Source organism: Mobula birostris, chromosome 9 (genome assembly GCF_030028105.1).
Source record: "Mobula birostris isolate sMobBir1 chromosome 9, sMobBir1.hap1, whole genome shotgun sequence".
NCBI lineage: Eukaryota > Metazoa > Chordata > Chondrichthyes > Myliobatiformes > Myliobatidae > Mobula > Mobula birostris.
This window is the reverse complement of record NC_092378.1, coordinates 134,129,819-134,155,280: the sequence shown is the minus strand read 5'-3', so window position 1 is coordinate 134,155,280 and position 25,462 is coordinate 134,129,819. Positions and strand designations below refer to the sequence as shown.

Sequence of the window (25,462 nt, the reverse complement as noted above, 5' to 3'; positions counted from 1 at the left end):
GTCTGACAAATCTGTTGGAATTCTTTGAGGAAATAACAGGCAGGATAGACAAAGGAAAGTCAGTGGATGTTGCTTATTTGGATTTTCAGAAGGCCTTTGACAAGGTGTTGCACATAAGACAGCTTTACAAGATAAGAGCCCATGATATTATAGGAGAGATACCTGCAGGGATGGAAGATTGGTTGACTGGCGGGAAGCAGAGAGTGGGAACAAAGAGAACCTTTTCTGGTTGGCTGCTGGTGACTTGTGGTGTGCCGCAGGTTCAGCCTCTTATCTCACATGTCAATGATTTTGATGAAGGAATTGGTGGCTTGTGGCCAAGTTTACTGACCATGCGAAGACAGGTGGAGGGACATGTAGTGTTGAGAGACCAGGGATTTGCTTCAGAATATGGACAGCTTGGAAAATGGGCAAGGAAGTGGTAGATGAATATTAATGTAGGGAAGTGCACTGTCATGCACTTTGGTAGAAGGAATAAAGGCATGGAATATTTTTTAATTGGGAGAACATTCAAAAATCAGAGGTGCAAAGGGATTTGAAAGTCCCTTGTGCAGAATTTCCTAAAAGCTAGCTTGCAGGTTAAGTTGGTGGTAAGGGACACAATGTTAGCATTCGTTTCGAGAGGACTAGAACGCAAAAGTAAGGATGTAATGCTGAGGCTTTATAAGGCACTGGTCAGACAGCACTTGGAGTACTGTGAACAGTTTTGGGCCCCTAATCTAAGAAAGAATGTGGTAGTATTGAAGAAGGTCCAGAGGACATTCTCAGAAATTATCTCAGTAATGAAAAGGTAATATGAGGTAATTCTCAGTAATATGAGGATCGTTTGATGTCCCTGGGCCTGTAATCGCTGGATTTAGAAGAACGAGGAAACCTATCAAATATTGAAAGGCCTATATCAAGTGGATGTGGAGAGAAATTTCCCTATAGTGGAGGAGTCTAGGACCAGGGGACACAGTCTCAGAGTAGAGGATGTCCATTTAGAACAGAGATGAAGAAAAATTTTTTCAGACAGGGGGTGATGAATCTGTGGATTCGGATGACTGTGCAAATGCAGGGAAGAATGAGATCACTCAGAGTGATTAATACTTGGAATGACCCACTAGCTGAGAAGGTAAGACTTGGGTTGATCAATCTGCATGGTATGCTATTGATGATGCCAACTATGAGATGTGACCAATTTACTATATTACTGCTTTGCATCTTATTTGAAACTGCACAAACTGAAATTGTGTAAAGCAGCCAATGGAGGCTCATTGTATACTTTCAGGTAGTTCCTTGGGATTAAGGATGATGAGCATCCACTCTCCTTCAGTGTTGACCAATGAGGCTAATATGGGAACGTTGGTCCCTTCCACAAATGGAGGTGGCTAATGGAGCAGGCGGGTGGGTAGTTTGTGAAATGATACACTCCTTATATATCTTGTGCAGGACTGTTTTGTGCTCCTCATGTATAGTTTCAAAGTTCTTTAAACCATCCCAAGTGGTTGCTCTCCACTTTGGCTTGTCATTCACCTTTAGTGCGTTTTAACAATTTCATTTCTTTCTTTTGGTTTGACGCTGGTAAATTTACGACTGATATTGTGTGAGTGAAGACAATGAGCTTAAGGATTTAATGATGACGTACTGATACTGGTCACAAATCCTGAATGGATAAGAGGCATGGTTATGAAAAGTTTAAGCTGATTGGATAAATTTCTATCTGTTGTCTCTGCCTGACTGTGTTGTGACCTGTGTCTTTCCAGGATATCACTTGTTTTAATTCTACCGTGACTAATGGGACAACAGATTGTGTGGAAGGATTGGGAATGACCCCAGAGCAGTACAACCTTCTCTTTGCTACCTATGCATGGACGTAAGTATACTATTTAACAGAATATACACTTCCACAATGCCCTCTTCATTTTTACTCCATTCCTATGCTTTGAACGTGGGAATAAATTTCAATGCCGACCTCTATTCCCAGCAGCTCACTTTCAAAATCATCAATAAATTAGTCGAGTTACCAATAGTCCTGTCAAACCAGAAATGGAGTATGGTAATCCTACTGAATTCCATTTAACACCACAGGGAGTTTGTGTAAAGGCCCTTTTTGTGCAATTTCTTGTTACTATAACTTTTCAGACTATGTTTTTCTTGCACCTTTTCTCTAAAACATCTTTATTTTATTTTGGAGATATATCACAGTAACTGGCTCATTGGGTTGGACGAGCCAACGCCACTCAATTACACCCTTTTGACCAATTAACTCACTATAACCAGTATGTCTTTGGAATGTGGGAGGAAACCAGAGCACCCAGAGGAAACCTGCAGAGTCACAGGGACTCCTTACTGGTCGTGGTGGAATTGAACTCGGGTCACTGGCACTGTAGTAGTATTAAGCAAATTGCTACACCACTGTGTCATTATCTGTTTGTGGTTAGTTAAATGGCTGGAATATTCAGTGTATGCTCAGCAACGTTATATTCCCTTCCTGGCCTTCTTTCTCTGCTGCACTCATCAACGTACCATGTTCTGGACCATCTGACATTGTGTTGTTCTTGCTTTTCTTCATGGGAAAGGCAAGGCAACAAGTTTATCATGATTCACTTGTGTTCACCTGCATTTAGTTTCCTTTGTATTTATAATTTACAGTGATGATTATTTGTTTGCAATTAGAGGAAAGAAACAAGCTCAATTAGTTTTTGTCTTCTTCTACAACAAGGACAGTCTATACCCAGTTGTCATAGAGCCTCACAGCATGGAAAGAGGCCCTTTGACATGCCTGGTCCATACCCACTTAAACCAGTACCACTTCCCATTTTTGGCCCAAATCCCACTGAACCATTCCTATCCATGTAAGTGTCCATGTTCATTTTCTGCTGGTAATGCTAAGACATTTTTTCACACTGGGAGAATCTTCTGGAAGAATGAGTTGTGAACGATTTTAACCACTGCCTAAAGCTTAGTTTCCACCGTTGTAATAAGGAGCTCTAGTTTTGAGTGAATCCAATTGTATAAATGAGATTGGCACCGTGTGTTCAATTGGCACAAAAATTATACCATTGTAGGTATTTAAGTTACGGCATACTGCAAAGATGGCAGGGATGGAAATAGTTCTCCTCTGTCAAAGGTGGAGGAAGGAGGATGTGCAGGAGTTCATTCCAACATTAATACTTTAAAAGGCACAAAGTTCTTGGATACACAAGACACAAGAGTCTATAGATGCCGTATTCTGGAGCATCACTGGAGGAGCTCGGCAGCTCAGGTTGCATCTGTTGTGGGAAATGTACTGTTAACATTTTAGTTCAGGCCCTCATTATTTATTTGCACTTATTTACTTCATCTTTCCTCTAGAAATGCTGTGGTGGTGATACTGACTGGGTTCTTCACAGACAAGCTGGGAAATTGCAGTGAGTATGAGGAACAGTATGAATTTAAACAAAAAGATCCTCAGCACAGTAATAAAGCCTCCTCCACACCTTCTGCAGAATGTGTATCTTGTTTATCTGAATGCTGCCTGCATTAGTGCATTGGCAGTTGTATGTCATATTTGATCAATTGCGTAGTGAATTAGATGTTATATAAAATTGTACAGGTTAAGACACCATGATTAAGTTAAGATTGACATTAATAAACACAATCAGAGATTGCAAGCATGAGATATGTCTGTGTACACGTAATTAAGAAACATCAGGTTCTACAACTGCTAACCACATGAGCTAATTGATCAATGGAGCTGAACTTTGGATGCTGTACCCAGTACACAAATGCCTGAATGGTAGAATATTAATTTATACTTCTAAGTACTTTGGGAGTTTCTGGTGCCCAGTTCCTAAACAAAATGCACTGTATTTCCATATAAATCAAATTATCACTACAGATTTGAGATTTTCTCAGAGAACTTTTAAAAAATTTTCCTTTAGTGTAAAATGGGTGGTTAAATTACCATTTATACAGGCAACAATGACTTCAGGTGGAAACTTACTACAGATAACAGATCAACTAATGACTGATCCACAAAAAGTGTTAAAATTAAACCCAAAATAGACTGCCTTATTACTTTTAGTTGAATGACTTAACCAACCAGGTTGTTTTATGGTGTATCCTTTATCATTTAAGAAGCACAACCTTAAACTTTATCAGGATTTTACTGTCTCCCCTCATAAGGAAACCAAGGTGTTAGGATCGAGGAAGAGGAAAATAGAAATAAGTCAAAAATACTGTGCAGAAAAGATGGTAAGAAGGACAGGCTGGTGAATATACAGGATAATTTGCTGCAAAATAGATATATAGCACAAGTGGCAACAGGTACTGATCTAAATGTACTGTACTTAAATGCACGCAGCATTAGAAATAAAGTGGATGACCTTGCTGCACAGCTGCAGGTTAAAAGGTATGACATTGTGGCCATCACCGAGTCATGGCTAAATGATGGATGTGATTGGGAGCTGAATATCCCAGGATACACAGTGTGCAGGAAGGATAGGAAGGTAGGTAAAGGGGGTGGCGTGTCCCTGATGGTAAGTAACGATATCAAATCAATAGAAAGAAGGGACATAGGATCAGAAGAGGTAGAATCCTTATGGGTAGAATTAAGAAATGGCAAGGGTAAAAAGACACTAATAGCAGTTATATACAGGCCTCCAAACAGCAGCCGGGATGTGGACTACAAGTTGCAGCTGGAAATAGGAAAAGCGTGTCAGAAGGACAATGTCAAGATAATTATGGGGGATTTTAATATGAAAGTGGATTGGGAAAGTCGGGAAGGTAATGGATCTCAGGAGAGGGAGTTTGTAGAATTCCTACAGGATAGCTTTTTGGAGCAACTTGTCCAGAAGCCCACCAGGGGACCGGCTGTTTTGGATTGGGTGCTGTGTAACGAACCTGAGGCGATTAGGGTGCTGGAGGTAAAGGAACCTCTTGGAAGTAGTGATCATAATATGATTGAGTTCAGTTTCAAATTTGAAAAGGAGAAGCTGGTATCAGGTGTATCGATATTTCAGTGGAACAGGGGAAATTACAGTGGTATGAGAGAGGAACTGGCCCGTCAATTGGAAAAGTAAACTAAATGGAGGGACGGCAGAGCAGAATTGGATGAAATTCCTACAAGAAATAAGGAAAATGCAGGAAAAATATATTCCAAGAAAAAGAAAATCATGAATGGAAAAATGGCACAAATGTGGCTAACGAGAGAGGTTAAGGCAAAAATAAAAGCAAAAGAAACGGCGTACGAGGAAGCAAAAATTAGTGGGAAAAATGAGGACTGGAAGACCTTTAAAAACTTACAGAAAGAAACTAAGAAAGTCATTAGGAAAGAAAAGATGAATTATGAAAGGAAGTTGGCGATTAACATAAAAAAGGATACTAAGAGTTTTTTTAAATATATGAAGAGTAAAAGAGTGACAAGGGTAGATATGGGACCCATTGAAAATGATGCTGGAGTAATTATAATGGATAACAAAGAGATGGCGGAGGAACTGAATGAGTATTTTACATCAGTCTTCACAGTGGAAGATATGAGCAATATACCTGATAGCCAGAGGTATCAGGGAATAGAATTAGGTACAGTCAAGATAACTAGAGAGAAAGTGCTTGAGAAGCTAAGTGGACTAAGAATAGATAAGTCTGCCGGCCCGGATGAGGTGCACCCAAGGGTTCTGAAGGAGGTGGCTTTGGAGATTGTGGAAGCATTAGAAATGATCTTCCAGGAATCAATAGACTCTGGCATGGTTCCGGAGGACTGGAAGGTCACAAATGTAGTTCCGCTATTTAAGAAAGGAAGGAGGCAGCGAAAAGAAAATTACAGACCTATTAGTCTGAAATCGGTGGTTGGAAAGATATTGGAGTCAATCCTCAAGGACGAAGTTATGAAATACTTCGAGGTGCATGACAAGATAGGCCGAAGCCAGCATGGTTTCATGAAGGGAAGATCCTGCCTTACCAACTTACTGGAATTTTTCGAGGTAATCTCGACTAAGATTGACAAGGGAGAGGCTGTGGATGTTGTGTATTTGGATTTTCAAAAGGCCTTCGATAAGGTGCCGCATATGAGGCTGCTTAATAAGATGAGAGCCCATGAAATTACAGGAAAGATATTGGAATGGGTGGAGCATTGGCTAATAGGCAGAAAGCAAAGGGTGGGAATAAAGGGATCCTATTCTGATTGGTTGCCGGTTACCAGTGGTGTTCCGCAGGGGTCGGTGTTGGGGCTGCTTCTTTTTACGATGTATATCGATGATTTGGATTATGGATTAAATGGTTTTGTGGCCAAGTTTGCGGATGACACCAAGATAGGTGGAGGAGCAAGAAATGCTGAAGAAACGGAAAGGTTGCAGAGAGACTTAGTCAGTTTAGGAGAGTGGACAAAGAAATGGCAGATGAGATACAATGTTGACAAATGTACGGTTGTACATTTTGGAAGAAGAAATAATCGGGCAGATTATTATTTAGGTGGGGAGAAAATTCAAAAATCGGAAGTGCAAAGGGACTTGGGGGTCCTCGTGCAGGATACCCTAAAGGTTAACCACCAAGTTGGATTGGCGGTAAGGAAAGTGAATGCTATGTTGGCATTCATTTCAAGAGGAATAGTGTATAAGAGTAAGGAGGTGTTGATGAGGCTCTATGGGGCATTAGTGAGACCTCATTTGGAATACTGTGTGCAGTTTTGGGCCCCCTATCTTAGAAAGGATATACTGATGTTGGAAAGAGTTTAGAGAAGATTTACGAGGATGATTCCTGGAATGCAGGGGCTAACATATGAGGAGCATCTGTTGGCTCTTGGATTGTATTCATTAGAGTATAGAAGAATGAGAGGGGATCTCATAGAAACGTTTCGAATGTTGAAAGGGTTGGACAGAGTAGATGTGGAAAGGTTGTTTCCCTTGGTGGGTGAGTCCAGGACAAGAGGCCATAGTCTTAGAATTAGAGGGTACCCAGTTAAAACAGGGATGAGAAAATTTTTTAGCCAGAGGGTCGTGGATTTGTGGAATTCGTTGCCACATGTGGCTGTGGAGGCCCGATCATTGAGGGTGTTTAAGGAGGAGATTGACAGGTATCTAATTAATCAGGGTATCAAGGGATATGGGGAAAAAGCCGGAAATTGGAACTAGATGGGTGAATAGTTTAGCTCATGGGGGAGCTGCGGAGCAGACCCGATGGGCCGAATGGCCTACTTCTGCTCCTTTGTCTTGTCTTGTGATAACAACTTGTGTGCTGGTAGTGTAAGGTTCCAAAGGCATTTTCTGAAGGTGTTAAATCATTTTAGAAGCAATGATCCCTCAGCACTGAGCACACTCTTTTATCAAGTATGTTCAAGTGGTCTCGAGGCCAAGAAGTTTAGAGATTGGCCACGAGCCCATGATTGACTCCATTTTTTCGCCAATTAAATTGTCCAGGAAGATTGCAAGCATAGAGGCGAACAAGTATTCCGTGCCATCTATCAGCCTGTCTCTCACTCACTGCTGCCAGAGGAAAGTGTCCGTGTATATGTCTCTCTCCCTCTTGCTTGCTACTCCTGAGAGAGCGCCTCTCCATTCGAATATCTCTCTCTTCGACGCTGTCAGAGGGTGGTACCAGAGCAAGGTTTATTTAATGCGGTTTGATGCACCTGAAAGTAATAAGAGTCACTGGTAGCTATTGAAAGGGAGATCAGATGCTGTGTAAAACAACACCTATCACATCTATTTTGTGTGTAAAATATGTCTGAGATTCTAATTGAACTTACAGTGCTGGGGGATTATTTCTTTCCACAGGAAGTGAGTCTGCTGTACCGTGTACTCCCAGGTAATCTCCCTCCGTGGTACTAACCTGGCCTGAATCTGTTTTGGGGAGTGCAGTGGGGAGATTGATCTGTTGCTCTCTGATCTCAGAATCAGAACCAGGTTTATTATCACCAGCATGTGACGTGAAATTTGTTAACAGCAGCAGCAGTTCAATGCAATACATAATCTAGCAGAGAGAGAGAAAAAATAATAAATTAAATAAAACATAATAATAAATAAACAAGTAAATCAATTATGTATATTGAATAGATTATTAAAAGATGTGCAAAAACAGAAATACTGTATATTAACAAAGTGAGGTGGTGTCCAAAGCTTCAAATTCCATTCAGGAATCGGATGGCGGAGGGGAAAAAGCTGTTCCTGAATAGCTGAGTGTGTGCCTTCAGGCTTCTGTACCTCCTATCTGATGGTAACAGTGAGAAAAGGGCATGCCCTGGCTGCTGGAGATCTTTAATAATGGACGCTGCCTTTCTGAGACACCGCTTCCTAATGATGCCCTGGATACTTTGTAGGCTAGTGCCCAAGATGGAGCTAACTAGATTTACAACCTTCTGCAGCTTCTTTTGGTCCTGTGCAGTAGCCCCTCCATACCAGACAGTGATGCAGCCTGTCAGAATGCTCTCCATGGTACAACTGTAGAAGTTTTTGAGCATATTTGTTGACATGCCAAATTGCTTCAAACTCCTAATAAAGTATAGCTGCTGTCTTGCCTTCTTTATGACTATATGTTGGGACCAGGTTAGATCTTCAGAGATCTTGACACCCAGGAACTTGAAGCTGCTCACTCTGTCCACTTCTGATCCCTCTATGAGGATTGGTATGTGTTCCTTCATCTTACCCTTCCTGAAGTCCACAATCAGCTCTTTCGTCTTACGTTGAGTGCCAGGTTATTGCTGTGGCACCACTCCACTAGTTGGCATAGCTCACTCCTGTACACCCTCTCATCACCACCTGAGATTCTACCAACAATGGTTGTAACATCAGCAAATTTATAGATGCTATTTGAGTTATGCCTAGCCACACAGTCATGTGTATGCAGAGAGTACAGCAGTGGGCTAAGCACACACCCTTGAGGTGCGCCAGTGTTGATCGTCAGCAAGGAGGATATGTTATCACCATTCCGCACAGTTTGCGGTCTTCCGGTTAGGAAGTCAAGGATCCAATTGCAGAGGGAGGTACAGATGCCCAGGTTCTGCAACTTCTCAATCAGGATTGTGGAAATGATAGTATTAAATGCAGAGCTATAGTCGATGAACAACATCCTGACGTAGGTGTTTGTGTTGTCCAGGTGGTCTAAAGCCGTGTGAAGAGCCATGGAGATTGCATCTGCTGTTGACCTATTGTGACTATAGGCAAATTGCAATGGGTCCAGGTCCTTGCTGAGGCAGGAGTTCAGTCTAGTCATGACCATCCTCTCAAAGCATTTCACCCCTGTAGATGTGAGTGCTACCAGGCAATATTCGTTAAGGCAGCCCACATTATTCTTCTTTGGCACTGGTATAATTGTTGCCTTTTTAAAGTAAGTGGGAACTTCTGCCTGTAGCAGTGAGAGGTTGAAAATGTCCTTGAATACTCCCGCTAGTTGGTTGGCACAGGTTTTCAGAGCCTTACCAGGTACTCCGTCGGGACCTTCTGCCTTGCAAGGGTTCACTCTCTTTAACGACTGTCTAACATCGGCCTCTGAGACAGAGATCACAGGGTCATCAGATGCAGCAGGGATCTTCACAGCTGTAGTTGTGTTCTCCCTTTCAAAGCGTGCATAGAAGGCCGTGAGTTCATCTAGTAGTGAAGCATTGCTGCCATTCATCTGAGTAATAAATCACAACAACATCGCTTGCATAAAAACGTGTAGCAAAAGAATTTGAAAATCACTCAGGAAGTTGCAAAAACAAATGCATGATAATCAGATAGTATGTTATTTGTGTCTGACTTGCATTCATTCAAACAACAACTAGGTTCTGGAGAGTCCAGCCAAGTGTTTGACAGGATCTCCAGAGACTATGTTCAAAGTTCAAAGTAAGCTTGTCACAAGTTACGTACACCTTACCATGTACTATCACGAGATTCACCTTCTTGCAGGCACTTACAGGAAAGAATAAATACAACAGAATTTTATGAAAAAACTATACATAAACAGGCAAAGAATGACAAACACCAGTGTGCAAAGTTCAAAGTAAATTTAGTATCAAGTACGTATATGTCACCATAAATAACCTGAGATTCATTTTCTTGTGGGCATACACTGTAAGTCGAAGAAACACAATAGAATTTAGAATTTATTTTCTTTCCTATATCCATCTCACAGCATGAGGGAGTAAAAATCTTTATGCTGCGTCTCCGTCTCAATGTACAAACCATAACGCTGAACTGTAGTCCAAAATCAACATTCTCACATAAGCATCCCTCCTCTCCAGGTGAGTGAGGACAGTGTGTAGAGCTGTGGCTAAGGCATCATCTGTTGATTGGTTGTGCCAGTAGGTGAATTGTAGGGTGTCCAGCCACTCAATGCATTTGCTTATGACTGAGGTGAGTGTGACAGGACGTCAATCATTCAGACATGCTACCTTGGTTTTCTTTGGTTCAGGGACAATGGTGGATGTTTTGAAGCAGGTGGGCACTCTACACTGGGAGACTGCACCCAACAGGATGGACATACATCCAATATACAAAAGACAACAAACTGTGGAAATTCAGAAGAATTATAATACTAATAATAAATAAACAACAGATTTCGAGAATGTGAGATGAAGAGACCTTGAAAGTGAGTCCATGGGTTGTGGGAACATTTCAGTAATGGGATGAGTGAACTTGAGTGAAGTTATCCCTCTGGTTCAAGAACCTGCTGGTTGAGGGGTAATAACTGCCCCTGAACCTGATAGTGTGAGTCTTGAGATTCCTATAGCTTCCTCCTGATGGCAGTAGTGAGAAGAGTGCATGGCCTAGGTGTATGGAAATCCTCGGTGATGGATTCTGCCTTCCTGCGCCAGCGATACTATGTAGATGTGTTCAGTGGTGGGGAGGGATTTACCCATGATGGACTGGCTTGCTCTCCTCCGCATTTGCCTCGATGTTTTAATCTTCCTCAACTCTTTAATTGGCGTGAAGTGTTGTCGATCGTGGCACCGCGCCCTGAGCTTCTGCTCATGGTAGTTTGTGCTTGCACTTTTCTTCTGGAGTCTTCTCGGGAACATCAGAGTGCTAGTTTATTCAATCGAACTACAGACTGGAAGTCCAAAGCTCCAACAGTTTCAAAAACAAAATTAAGATAAGATGAATAAGTAGAAGACATAGGAAAACTGAAATGATTAACTATCTGGAAGATGTTGCCCGAGGAATTATTGTTCCCTAGCTCCATCTTGACGACCATTGTCTTCTTTGTTAAGTAAAGGATAGCACCAGGACAGAATCCACGTGGTCAAGGGAGTAATGTACAAACTCCTTGCAGGCAATGGTGGGAATCAAACCCCAATCGATTTTACGGCTGGCTCTGAAAAACATTGCACTAACTACTACACTGCCATGCCACCTCAGTATGCCTCAGAGGCTCCAAGAAGTTGTTCTTGTATCCTTCCCCTCCTATTAACTACTTAATTATAATCCACCATGCAAGACCATTCAGAGCTTTGGTATAATCCTTTGCCTGTGGCATCCCTTGGATCTGGGTGTTTATTTTTACTGTATAATGGACATGGAATCCTAAGCTTGAGTTGGTTGGCACTTCATAGTCACCCATGCCGGTTGTGAGTCCAAACTCGTGTTTATGTTTTCGTTTGCCGGTGATCCAGGTTCAATTCCTGCTGTTGCCTACAAGGAGTTTGTAAGTTCTTCCTGTGACTGCGTTGGTTTCCTCTGGGTGCTCCAGTTTCCTCCCACAGTCCAAAGATGCACCCATTGGTAGATTAGCTGGTCATTGTAAATTGTAACACTCACAACACGCTGGAGGAACTCAGCAAGTCGGGCAGCATCCATGGAAAAGATCGGTCGACGTTTCGGGCCGGAACATCAATCGATCTTTTCCACAGATTCTGCCTGACCTGCTGAGTTCCTCCAGCGTGTTGTGAGTGTTGCTTAGACCCCAGCATCTGCAGATTATTTTGTGTTTACATTGTAAATTATCCTGCGATTAGGCTAGGGTTAAGTTGGGCGATTGCTGGTCGGTGCTCGAAGGGACGGGAGGGCCTATTCTGTGCTGTATCTCCATCAATAAATTTTTAAAATGAATTATTCACTGATGTTGAATTTTAGTAAACCAAATTAGCATGCTTATGAGAGAAAGGAGAAAAGCACAACAACATTGAAATGATATGTAAAGATAATCTAAGACAAAAAGATGACCAAATCTTTTACTCTATAAATTAAGTCTGTACAACATCAACCAAAATAGATATGAAAATTATGCTTTTTTTCCAAATTAGGTCACAGATCAGGATAAGGGTCCACCATCATTTTAAAAATGATTTAGGAAAAGAATTTTTAATAAGCATTAAATAAATGAAATAATCTCCCAGCACTTAAAAAAAAGAAACCAGCTGTTCAGGAATATGGGTTGATGGATTGTAGCTTTTAACTGTTGTTTGCATGATTTGTGTTTTGTTTCCTTTCTCTTGTGATTTGGGTGTTGGTCTTTTATTTTTTTCTCTCGTTAATTGGGTTCTTTCAAGTTTCTGGCTACCTAGGTTGTATAATTTATCCATTCTTTGAGCATAAATGTACTTTGAATTTTTGAAACTTGACTATTGAAGTAAATCTTCTAAGATGTTCTTTTGTTGAAACAGTTTTATTTGTTTTCCCTTGTAGTTGGTGTCATCTTGTCCTACTTTATTATTATGCTGGGCTCGGCTACCTTTGCTTTGGGATCCCATTTCAAGGGCACCAGTTACCTACTGCCATTGATGATCATTGGCCAATTTCTCGTTGGCTCAAGCAGTAGGTCATTCTATCGTAAGTATCAGTTTCAATCTGTTGTTAACAGACTGACAAAGAATGGCCAGTAGCTTAGTACAGATTTTCTAAGCAGCTAAAATTCATTCATTTCAGCCAGCATCTTAATTACTTTTTTTTCAAGGTGATTTTTACCCTTCCTTCCTGAAGAACTGGATGAAAATGTGACATCAGTTTTTGAAAAAAATGAGAGCTTTGATGTTTGTACTTATCCAAGAACATCAGAAAGTTGTTGACAAAACAGGCTATTCGGCCCAACAAAGCTTGCCAAATTCCTATTCAGATATTGTATTGAAGTAACTATCAAGTTTAGATTTGAGAATCTCTTAGGTATTATTCTCAACTACACAAATAGGTTCTACATGTCCACAACTCGCTGTGTAAAGAAATGCTTCTTGATGATTACCCTTAATGATTTTGAACACTTCTATCAGTCTCCTCTCATTCTACATCTACTTAGGCTAAAAAGATTTAATTCTTTCAATCTATCTTATGCTGCAGACCTGGAATGAGTCTCATCGCCCTTCTCTGGACTCGCTCCAGTGCCTTCACATCCCTCGCACGATATGGAAACCAAAACTGTACACTGTATTTAAGGTGTGGCCCCTCAAATGCATTATGCAGCTTAAGAACATCTCTTGACTTGAACTCCACTGAGTGCATTCTACCGTCCAACATTCCATTAGCCCTCCTAATCACTTCTGTACATTGTCTAGATGTTGATATTGATGAGTCTACCAGGAGCCCCGTATCCTTCTCATTCAGTGCACTTTCTAACTCAAGAACCCCACTGTATATTTATGTCTAATATTTCTACTTCCTATATGTAATACTTCACATTTACTTACATTAAATTTCATCTGCCATTTATCTGCCCACATCTGGATTTGTTTAGATCTAACTGTATTGATTCTGCTGCCAGAATATTATCAGCCACTCCCCCTAATTTTGTGTCATCAGTAAACTTTAGTAGTTTATTTGTTATGTGCTTATCCAAACCATTAATGGAAATTAAAAACAGTAACAGCCCCAAAACTCATCGCTGCAGAACCTCACTATTAACATCTTCTCGGTGAGAAAATGATTTCTGTTTTTGAGCCAATTCTGCACCCATTCGTACACCTTGCCCTGAATGCCAATCTCCTGTAATTTGATTATTAACCTGTTGTGGGGTACCATAAAAGCATGAGACACAGGAGCAGAATTAGGCCATTCAGCCCATCGAGGCTGCTCCGCCTTTCCATCATGCCTGATCCCAGATCCCACTCAACCTCATACACCTGCCTCCTCGCCATATCCTCTAATGCCCTGATTGATCAGGAAATGATCAACTTCTGCTTTATATGTACCCACGGACTTGGCCTCCACCGCAGTCTGTAGCACAACATTCCACAGATTCACTACTCGCTCACTAAGAAAGTTCCACCTAACTTCTGTTCTAAAAGGTCACCCCTCAACTTAGAGGCTGTGCCCTCTGGTTCTGGATACCCTCTCCCTTTAACATTCGGAGGGTTTCAATGAGATTCCCCCCCCACATTCTTCTAAATTCCAGTGAGTACAGGCCCAAAGCTGCCTGTTAAAAGCCTTCTAAAAGTCCGTGAATGATACCAACTGCTCTGTTGTTATCATAAATTTTAGTTCCTTCTTCAGCATATTAGTAAAACATGATTTCCCCTCTCTGAGCCCATGCTGGCTTTCTGCTAACGTGCCCGTTCTTATCAACTGCTTTTCCAACTCGTTCTTCATTATTGTTTCCATCATCTTACTTACAATATACATGAAGCTTACTGGTCTACAGTTACCAGGGTAAGTGTGGTCACCCTGCTGACATTCTGGGACAACATTCGCCCATCTCCAGTCTTTGGGGATTTTACATAGAACATAGAATAGTACAGCACAGTACAGTCCCCTCGGCCCACTGTGTTGTGCCGATCCTCAAACCCTGCCTCCCACATAAGCTCCCACCTCAGATTCCTCCATATACCTGTCTAGCAGTCTCTCAAACTTCACCAGTGTATCTGCCTCCACCACTGACTCAGGCAGTGCATTCCACGCACCAACCACTCTCTGAGTAAAAAACCTTCCTCTAATATCCCCCTTGAACTTCCCACCCCTTACCTTAAAGCCATGTCCTCTTGTATTGAGCAGTAGTGCCCTGGGGAAGAGGTGCTGGCTATCCACTCTACCTATTCCTCTTATTATCTTGTACACCTCTATCATGTCTCCTCTCATCCTCCTTCTCTCCAAAGAGTAAAGCCCTAGCTCCCTTAATCTCTGATCATAATGCATACTTTCTAAACCAGGCAGCATCCTGGTAAATCTCCTCTGTACCCTTTCCAATGCTTCCACATCCTTCCTATAGTGAGGTGACCAGACTTCAAGGAAAAATACGTTAGAGGTTTGTATATACAAATACAGATCCTTAGATATATGTTAAGTACCCTTAGATACATGTTGTTTCATACATTTTAGTGGACGTTAGCATTGCTGGTAAGGCCAGGGTTTACTGCCTATCTTTAATTGTCCTTCAGAAGATGACTAGAGTTTTGGAGCTAGGAAGAAGTTCATAAAATCCAGTCGACCACACTTCTAAGAACAATAACTAAGGACTTTTCTGGCCAAACCTGCATTCATACCCATAAAATAAATTTTAATGGTAATTTTTGTGCTAATTCTGCCAGATATAATAAATCTAGCTTTATCCATTAGCTCTAAATTGAACAGTGCCTTTTCTCACTCACATTCTCTTCTTTTCCACTCTTTCAGTTGTTCAGGACCGTATTATCGCTTTCTGGTTCAAAGATAAGGAGTTGTCATCGGCCTTAGGGCTGAGTGTGGCCTTCTCCCGTCTTGGCAGTGTCTTCAACTTTTTATTCACCCCATCTTTTGAAGCACTTTTTGGGCTGCAGTGGACTCTTTGGGCAGGTACGGATGAATATGATGGACTTGAAGGCATGGACTTGAAAATTGTGCAAAGAAAGTGAAATCAGTCTTGTGCTCTCCTATCACCACATTAAATCAGATTACTAAACACTGGTTACAGACACTACATGAGTGCAATTTGTTATTCTCATAATTAGTTTTAACCAAATTGAACTTTCCAGATAATGCTAGAACTATGTCGTGAGTCATTTTCTGATAAATAGTTAAATTGGATGTCGGTATAAATCTCATTCTGACATAACTAGTAAATGAATTGAATTAATGCCACAATTTTCAACGGTTTGTAAACATGATGATTTGAAACTTGCGTCTTCTGGAAGATTGTTGCAAAGAATTTAGTTTAAATCTCACCATATCAAGCTTTATAATTTTAATTGAATTCATTTATTTAAAGCTATTTTGGAATAAAATGTCAAATAGAATTAAGTCATCACATCGCGTCCAAGATATCCTGAAGTGGGAGGGAGAGGAACCAGAGGTCGTGGTACATATAGGTACCAATGACATAGGTAGGAAACGGGGAGAGGTCCTGAAAGGAGAATATAGGGAGTTAGGAAGGGAGTTGGGAAAAAGGACCACAAAGGTAGTAATCTTGGGATTACTGCCTGTGCTATGTGACAGTGAGAATAGGAATGCAATGAGGTGGAGGATAAATGCATGGCTGAGGGATTGGAGCAGGGGCAGGGATTCAAGTTTTTGGATCATTGGGACCTCTTTTGGTGCTGGTGTGACCTGTACAAAAAGGACGGGTTACACTTGAATCCTAGGGGGACCAATATCCTGGCAGGGAGATTTGTGAGGGCTACCGAGGTGACTTTAAACTAGAATGGTTGGGGGGTGGGAATCAAATTAAAGAGACTAGGAGAGAGGAGGTTAGTTCACAAATGGAGAAAGCTAGTAGACAGTGTGTGAGAGAGGATAGGCGGGGACAGAGATCAGGAGCACTCAGGCTAAAGATGTAGGGGGCAAGGAAGAAAAAGATAACAAAGTTCTTTGCTCCATTAAGGATCAACAGAGAGTAAGAGGTGGAGAGTTTCTTAAATGCATCTATTTTAATGCTAGGAGCACTGTAAGAACGGTGGATGAGCTTAGATCATGGATTGATACCTGGAAATATGATGTTGTAGCTATTAGTGAAACGTGGTTGCAGGAGGGGTGTGATTGGCAACTAAATATTCCAGGATTTCGTTGCTACAGGTGTGATAGAATAGGAGGGGCAAGAGGGGGAGGTGTTGCATTGCTTGTCAGAGGTTATATAACAGCGGTGCTCTGGCAGGATAGATTAGTGGACTCATCTAGGGAGGCTATTTGGGTGGAATTGAGGAATAGGAAAGGTGTAGTGACGCTTATAGGGGTGTATTACAGACCACCTAATGGGGACCGAGAACTGGAGGAGCAAATTTGTAAGGAGATAGCAGATATTTGTAGTAAGCACAAGGTTGTGATTGTGGGAGATTTTAATTTTCCACACATAGACCAGGAACCCCATTCTGTAAAAGGGCTGGATGGTTTGGAGTTTGTCAAATGTGTGCAAGATAGTTTTTTGCAGCAATACATAGAGATACCAACTAGAGAAGGGGCAGCGTTGGATCTCCTGTTAGGGAATGAGATAGGGCAGGTGACAGAGGTATGTGTTGGGGAGCACTTCGGGTCCAGTGATCACAATACCATTAGTTTCAATATAATTATGGAGAAGGATAGGACTGGACCCAGGGTTGAGATTTTTGATTGGAGAAAGGCTAACTTTGAGGAGAAGCGAAAGGATTTAGAAGGAGTGGATTGGGACAATTTGTTTTATGGGAATGATGTAATAGAGAAATGGAGGTCATTTAAAGGTGAAATTTTGAGGGTACAAGATCTTTATGTTCCTGTTAGGTTGAAAGGAAAGGTTAAAAGTTTGAGAGAGCTATGGTTTTCAAGGGATCTTGGAAACTTGGTTCGGAAAAAGAGAGGGATCTACAATACATATAGGCAGCTTGAAGTTAATGAGGTGCTCGAGGAATATAACGAATGTAAAAAGAATCTTAAGAAAGAAATTAGAAAAGCTAAAAGAAGATACGAGGCTGCTTTAGCAAGTAAGGTGAAAATAAATCCAAAGGATGGGTTTCTACAGTTATATTAATAGCAAAAGGAGAGTGAGGGATAAAATTGGTCTCTTAGAGCATCAGAGTGGACGGCTATGTGCGGAGCCAAAAGAGATGGGGGAGGTTTTGAACAATTTCTTTTCTTCAGTATTCACTAAGGAGAAGGATATTGAATTGTGTAAGGTAAAGGAACAAGAAGGGTAGTTATGGAAAGTATGATGATTAAAGAAGAGGAAGTACTGGTCTTTTAAGGAATATAAAAGTGGACAGGTCTCCAGGTCCGGACAAGATATTCCCTAGGACCTTGAGGGAAGTTAGTGTGGAAATAGCAGGGGCTCTGACAGAAATATTTCAAATGTCATTAGAAACGGGGATGGTGCCGGAGGATTGGCGTATTCCTCATGTGGTTCCATTGTTTAAAAAGGGTTCTAAGAGTAAACCTAGCAATTATCAGCCTGTGAGTTTGACGTTAGTGGTGGGTAAATTGATGGAAAGTATTCTTAGAGATGGTATATATAATTAACTGGATAGACAGGGTCTGATTAAGAACAGTCAACATGGATTTGTGCGTGGAAGGTCATGTTTGACAAATCTCATTGAATTTTTTGATGAGGTTACTAGGAAAGTTGACGAGGGTAAAGCGGTGGATGTTGTCTATATGGACTTCAGTAAGGCCTTTGACAAGGTTCCACACGGAAGGTTAGTTAGGAAGGTTCAATTGTTAGGCATTAATATCGAAGTAGTAAAATGGATTCAGCAGTGGCTGGATGGGAGACGCCAGAGAGTAGTGGTGGATAACTGCGTGTCAGATTGGAGGACGGTGTGTAGCGGTGTGCCTCAGGGATCTGTACTGGGTCCAATGTTGTTTGTCATATATATTAATGATCTGGATGATGGGGTGGTAAATTGGATTAGTAAGTATGCAGATGATACTAAGATAGGTGGCGTTGTGGATAATGAAGTAGGTTTTCAAAGCTTGCAGAGAGATTTAGGCCAGTTAGAAGAGTGGGCTAAAAGATGGCAGATGGAGTTTAATGCTGAAAAATGTGAGGTGCTACATTTTGGTAGGACTAATCAAAATAGGACTTACATGGTAAATGGTAGGGCATTGAAGAATGCAATAGAACAGAGGGATCGAGGAATAATGGTGCATAGTTCCCTGAAGGTGGAATCTCATGTGGATAGGGTGGTGAGGAAAGCTTTTGGTATGCTGGCCTTTATTAATCAGAGCATTGAGTATAGGAATTGGGATGTAATGTTGAAATTGTATAAGGCATTGGTAAGTATTGTGTACAGTTCTGGTCACTGAATTATAGGAAAGATGTCAATAAAATTGAGAGAGTACAGAGAAGATTTACTAGAATGTTGCCTGGGTTTCAGCACCTGAGTTACAGAGAAAGGTTGAACAAGTTAGGTCTTTATTCTTTGAAGCATAGAAGGTTAAGGGGGGACTTGATAGAGGTGTTTAAGATTATGAGGGGGATTGATAGAGTTGACGGGGATAGGCTTTTTCCATTGAGAATGGGGGAGATTGAAACAAGAGGCCATGAGTTGAGAGTTAAAGGGCAAAAGTTTAAGGGTAACATGAGGGGGGAACTTCTTTACTCAGAGAGTGGTAGCTGTGTGGAACAAGCTTTCAGCAGAAGTGGTTGAGGCAGGTTCGATGTTGTCGTTTAAAGATAAATTGGATAGATATATGGACAGGAAAGGAATGGAGGGTTATGGGCTGAGTGCAGGTTGGTGGGACTAGGTGAGAGTAAGAGTTCGGCACGGAGTAGAAGGGCCGAGATAGCCTGTTTCCGTGCTGTAATTATTATATGGTTATATATGGTATTGAAGTAAAACTCATCTGAGTCATTAATGTCCCTCAGCAACTACTTAACTGGTCTAGTCTGTGTGTGACTTCAGACCACAATACAATGTGGTTGACTGCTAATAGCCCTCTGAACCACAGATAATACCTATAATCACATGAGCTACAGTGATTCCAGAAGGTATATCGACACCACCATGTCAAGGGTAACTGAAATTGACAATAACAACTGTTCTTGTCAGTGATGTCAATAGATTATAAGTCATGGCTTGGTGCTATTTGCAGGGCTTTCCACTGTAACAGAGGGAAGAAAGTGCCAAGATCATTCCTGTCCCTAATTTTACTTTGTTCTCTCCATTCTCTGTCTCCCACACCCTGCCTCAGCAGTTCTTGATCGGGGGAAAGGTGCTACGAACTGTCCGTCTACTGATCCTAGCCACCCAGATACTGTAGACAATGAAGCCTGGCCAAGCCATTCCCAACTCTCTCCTCTCTTCATCACAGCCACTATGGTATGGTAGCGTATAACATTTTACAGTACAGGTGACCCCAGTTCAATTCCAGTTGCTGCATATAGAGTTTGCACATACTCCATGTGGATTTCCTCCCACAGTCCAAAGATGTACCAGTTTGTGGGTTAATTACACGTCATCAATTGTCCCATGACTAGGCTAGGATCAAATTGGCCGATTTAGTCCTCCACGCCTCCCAGTAATCAGCAGGCTTCATGGAAGGAGTAGTGTTAAAGTGTTACTTCCCCTGATTAGCTTTGATGCTTGATTTTCTTGAATCTCTAGGTGCTAAAAGAATTCCCAGTTAGATCACCTTGTGATTTTAGAATGAGGTCAGTGGTTCAGATTCATTAATTTATATCATCTACAGTAGACTGAAACATGAACTGAAGTGTGTCATTTCCATTAACAACCAGTGCTGGGGACAGCTCGCAAGTGTCACCACACATATCCGGCGTCAACATAGCATGCCCACAACATTCAGCAGAACAACAGAGAATACAACAAAACAGAAGACAACAATAACAAAACAAAACAACTGTAAAACAAGGCCCTTTCTGTCCTCCCACACACCCACACAGACAGTCCTCCAACCCCAGAACAGGCTGCTCGTCCTCAGGCGGATTCCTGGACAAGGGGTTCTCATTCCCCAGTAGATTCAAAACTTGTGTAACCCTCAGGCTGGCCCAGCTCATGTTCGTCTAGGGGAGTCAGTCTTCGGCCCTGCCAAACTGGGTAATCACGCTTGTGTGGATGCTGTGTAACATACCCCCAGTTACAAACCCACAACACAAAATATCAGACAGTACCCCATATGCAATTAAATGATAGATTTTATGAATTTTAATCTGAATATAGGGTTAGTAATGAAAATAAACAAAACCAAAAAATAAAGGGCCCAAGTGAAAGTCAAAAATACGTTGGAGCTCACTCAATAGTCATTCTTCCACCATTGGTCTCCTCCGAACGTCGCCGACCTTCAGACCCTCAGATCCCAGCCCACTCCATCCAGTGGTCTACCAGCTCTCTCCACACGCGTCTTCCCTCTTCCTCTCTCCTCGACAAAAAAACGCGAAAAACCCAGCTCCCAGACACACAAGATAGAACATTTCTCCTATTGGATAGCCACTGAATTCCAAAGTCCTGTTATCTCTAGTCATAACCCAAACATTGCTGCTACAGAGAAACCATTACCTTAACAGTGGAACATTACATAGAAGCCATTACATTAGCCTTAGCCGTGAAACCTTACAGCATGTTACACTTGTAAATCCAGGGCATCGATCATCAGGCTTCAACTTCCGGGCTACCAATCAACATTCAGGCTTCAATCTTTCATACTGGTCTCAGGATTTGCCAATGACAGGATCCTGAACTCCAGGCCTGGTCGCCAAATCATGTATCTGGTGGGGCTGCAGCTCTTGTGTCTCCTGCAAGCATGGACATGCAATCCCAGGACCCATTCACTCTGGGAACTAGATGACCTGTGGGCTACCAGGCCTCATCCACAGTACTTGCTGACCCGACATCCATGAGTGTCCTTAATCACACATCCAACAACGGAACCTCGTCGACACGTATGCGCGTGCATTTGAGCATTGAGTTGCTGCCACACAGTTTGCTGATTAGATGTTTGCATTAATGAGCAGATGTACAGGTGAACCTAATAAAGTAGTCACTGAGTGCAATTGAAAGAGGCTGCAGCAGATCTGGCTGCCACTTCAAAGGTTCAAAGGTACAATTTAATGTCAGAGAAATGTATACAATATACATCCTGAAATGCTTTTCTTCGCAACCATCCACGAAAACAGAGGAGTGCCCCAAGAATGAACGACAATTAAATGTTAGGACCCCAAAGTCTCCCCCGCCAGCTCCCCTCCCTCCCGCGCATAAGCGGCAGCGAGCAACAATCCCCCTTCCCCCACCGGCAAAAATAAAGCGCACCAGCTACCAGCACTCAAGCGTGAGCAAAGCTACAGCAAAGACACAGACCTGCAGTTACCCCAAAGACTACATTCTTCACTCAATAATTCGACGTGCTGCAGGCTGTGTCTCTCCTGATAAGGGAGAAAGAGGTAACTCCATTTTCCAATGAGCGGGGAGACATAACAAACAACTCGCTGGTTTATGATATTAAAAGTCTGTTACGTCACTTTTTTCGAGCTCTGTGCCTGAAGATCGCAAAGATCCCGGGTCCCCAGGCACACGGCAGATGTTGCGACTCCCCCAACGACACACGGGTCTCCTGTGGCGACACCGACCCTTGATCTGCCCTTCTCCAGTTACTTGAGATCCCAGGCTTCTGAATCCAAGCTGAAATCTTAGGCCAAGCTTTTAGCATGCTGAATAATGGCTGATTGTGGAACCTCGAGAGCGCGTCTCACTTGTGGGACCACTTCAGATTTCTATCTGTTTTGGTGTATTTTTGGCAGTAATCTGAATATCCTGTTGTTCATTTTCTCAGGAACTTTGTTGTGTGTTCCTGGCTTTGTCTCAGCCCTCATCGTTGGCATCCTGGATAGAAGTGGTGCAAAGCAGCTGGGACTTGACGTTGTCCTGCAGCAGGAATCCCAAAAAGTGGTGGGTAGATTCAATGGCTCAGGATTTAACTTTGGAAAAAAGTTATTGCTTTTAGATATGGAACAAATATCTTTAGTAGTCAACTATTTTGGTAAGTAATCATTAGTCCTCAAAGTAGACCATTGTAAGCTGTGTACCAGAAGATCTATTTACATTATTTAGTCTGAGTGGGATGTAACTACAGCTCCCCCTCAGGGTCTTGTCTGACCTTTTCGTTCTTTCTCCCCAGGGGCTAAAGTATATTTGTCATTTCTCTCTCCGCTACTGGCTGCTGGTTCTTACCCTCATGTTCTTCTATAATGGATTCCTTCCATTTATTGCTGATGCCACGTGAGTAGAGTTCAATGTATTAAACATTCAAAGTGTTTATACCATCTTCTGAATGGTCTGATCTTGCTATTTAATTGAAAAAGAATCATTGCAAGTTTCTCTTTAACACCTACTATAGGGTCTCTTTATAAATCGAGATGGTCTACAATAGTACAGCAGTGATTTTCCACTCATAGTTGACACTTTGTCTTTTATATGATAGTCCTTATCGCACACTGCTGTAAGTTAGAATTGCTGATTAATTCTTTGCAACAGTCTCCAGGATTACTCATGTAATGAGAAAACTAGATGCAGGTGACTATTTGAATTATATCTCTTATATCTTGGCATTTATTTTTCAGTAAGTTCATTCAGGATAAGTATTCCAGGTACAGTCTTCAGGAAGCTTCCTACATCACTGGTGCTGTGTTCAATACCTCGATGCTTCTACTACCCATAGCAGGAATGCTGATTGTGAGTATCATCTGCTTTGTTCTAACTCGGGAGTTCCCAACCATAATAGACCACTATCATTGAGCAAAGAGTCCATGGACCCCAGGTCAGGAACCCCTATTCTAACTGCAAGGTAGGTTGTGATCAGCAGGAACGTCAGACATCCTTTTCATGGACAGTAATTGTATTGAGCTCAGGCTGAACTTTAAAGTGTGGGTTTCAGTAAAGTATGAAGCAAACAGATAGCTGAAGAATCCAAGTTACATCGCATGTCCCTCTAACAATATTTCCTGTCCCATACCATCAAATAATTTTGTGTTTATTTGCTGAGCAATACAAATTTGGTTTACATATTTAATCATCCATTATCATTGCTTATCACATTCAATCAACTATTATCATTGTTTACTTATACAGAACAGACTTTCTTCACTTTCTTGTTAATATCACACCATGTCTAGAAAATAATGGGCATTATCACAGTTCAGGCCCATGAAACTACTGGTTTCACACTCGCCTGTACGGTTAACTTTATCTTTTCTTCTTTTCATTATTGTACATTGAAATGATTGCAGTTGAACTTACTGACTGAAAATAAAGAGAAAAATAAAACCCACCGTTGATTTTGTCAGTTCCCCAAATGGTATGACCCTTCCCAACATTTCTTTACTGAAACAAGCCCAAAGTAGCAGACTTAGAGAACTCTAACCTATAGCCATGACATATTCCAGATCTGGCCATGTGATAGCCACAGACTCTGTGAGACGTGTTTCCAGTGTAAGAAAGAAGAAACATCAACAAATATATTAAATATGTACTATGGTAAACACTAAAAACTAAGACAGGATACAAAACATGCTAAGGGAGAATAGCTTACCAGTCTATAACTAAAAAGAATTAAGGATTTTCAGTAATTATTTGTGTGGTTTGCTATACTGCCTGAACTAGGCTTCACACCCTCCCACTCACCAACAATGAGCACTTCTCCCAACTGTTCAAATGTTATATATTCATATACAAATTAATCAATTAAATGTTTAAAAAATCTTTTTCAGGATTACAAAGGATTAAGAGGAATACTTGTCTCGCTGTGTGCTGTGTTGACAGTCCCTGTTTTCGCACTTTTGGCATTCACCTTCGTACCACCATTGGTTTCAATGATATGGCTGGGAGTCACCTATTCATTTGCTGCTGTAAGATGTTATTTTTATTTTCTCTCCACTGACAAGTAGCTCTCATTAAATTCTGTCACTATCTACACACCCACTCCAGACATTCTTTTCTCCCCTCTCCCATCAGACAGAAGATCCAAAAGCCTGAAAGCTCATACCATGGGCTCAAGGACAGGTTCTACCTGACTGTTATCAGACTGTTGAACAGACCTCTTGTATGACAGGATAGACTCTTGGACTCACAATCTACCTCGTTATAATTGTGCACTTTATTATTTACCCACGCTGCAGTTTCTCAGTAACTTTTATACTTTATTCTGCATTGTTAATATTTTATCTTATTCTAGCTCAATGCACTGTGTAATGATTTGATCTGTGTAAACAGTATGCAGAACACCTTATCAGCTACATGTGAGAATAATATACTAATCCAGTACCAATACCAATCCACCAAAGCATTCATCATTACAAATTACAAATGTATTTAAAATACACTTTAAATATATTGTAGTAGTTTATGCAGCAAACTCATTGTCAACCCAGCAAGAGCATATTGTGATAATATCTTTGCAGTCATTTTCTGATTTTAGGTACTTAATTGCTATTTTTATCAGTAAATTCTGATTATTTCCACAGGCAAGTCTGTGGCCCTCCATCATTTTAGTGGTTCCTTTGGCAAACCTTGGAATGACTTTAGGAATCACGACATCAGTGCAAATGATTGGTGTTGGTCTTTGCAACTTGATTGTTGGACAGATACTTGGAACCAAATTCAGGAAAACTTTTTCATTCTATAAAGTTTAGTAATCTGAAATACATGTACTTAATTCCTTTTTATTTTGCATTATTTGATGTATTATTTTATGTTGTTTTATTTCTGCCATCTTTCTAG

The 25,462-nt window shown here is 41.3% G+C and overlaps 1 pseudogene; it reads left to right on the top strand.

The window, feature by feature from the left end:
* LOC140203093 (lysosomal dipeptide transporter MFSD1-like) overlaps positions 1-25,462 on the top strand; it is a 46,606-nt pseudogene that overhangs the window by 12,519 nt on the left and 8,625 nt on the right.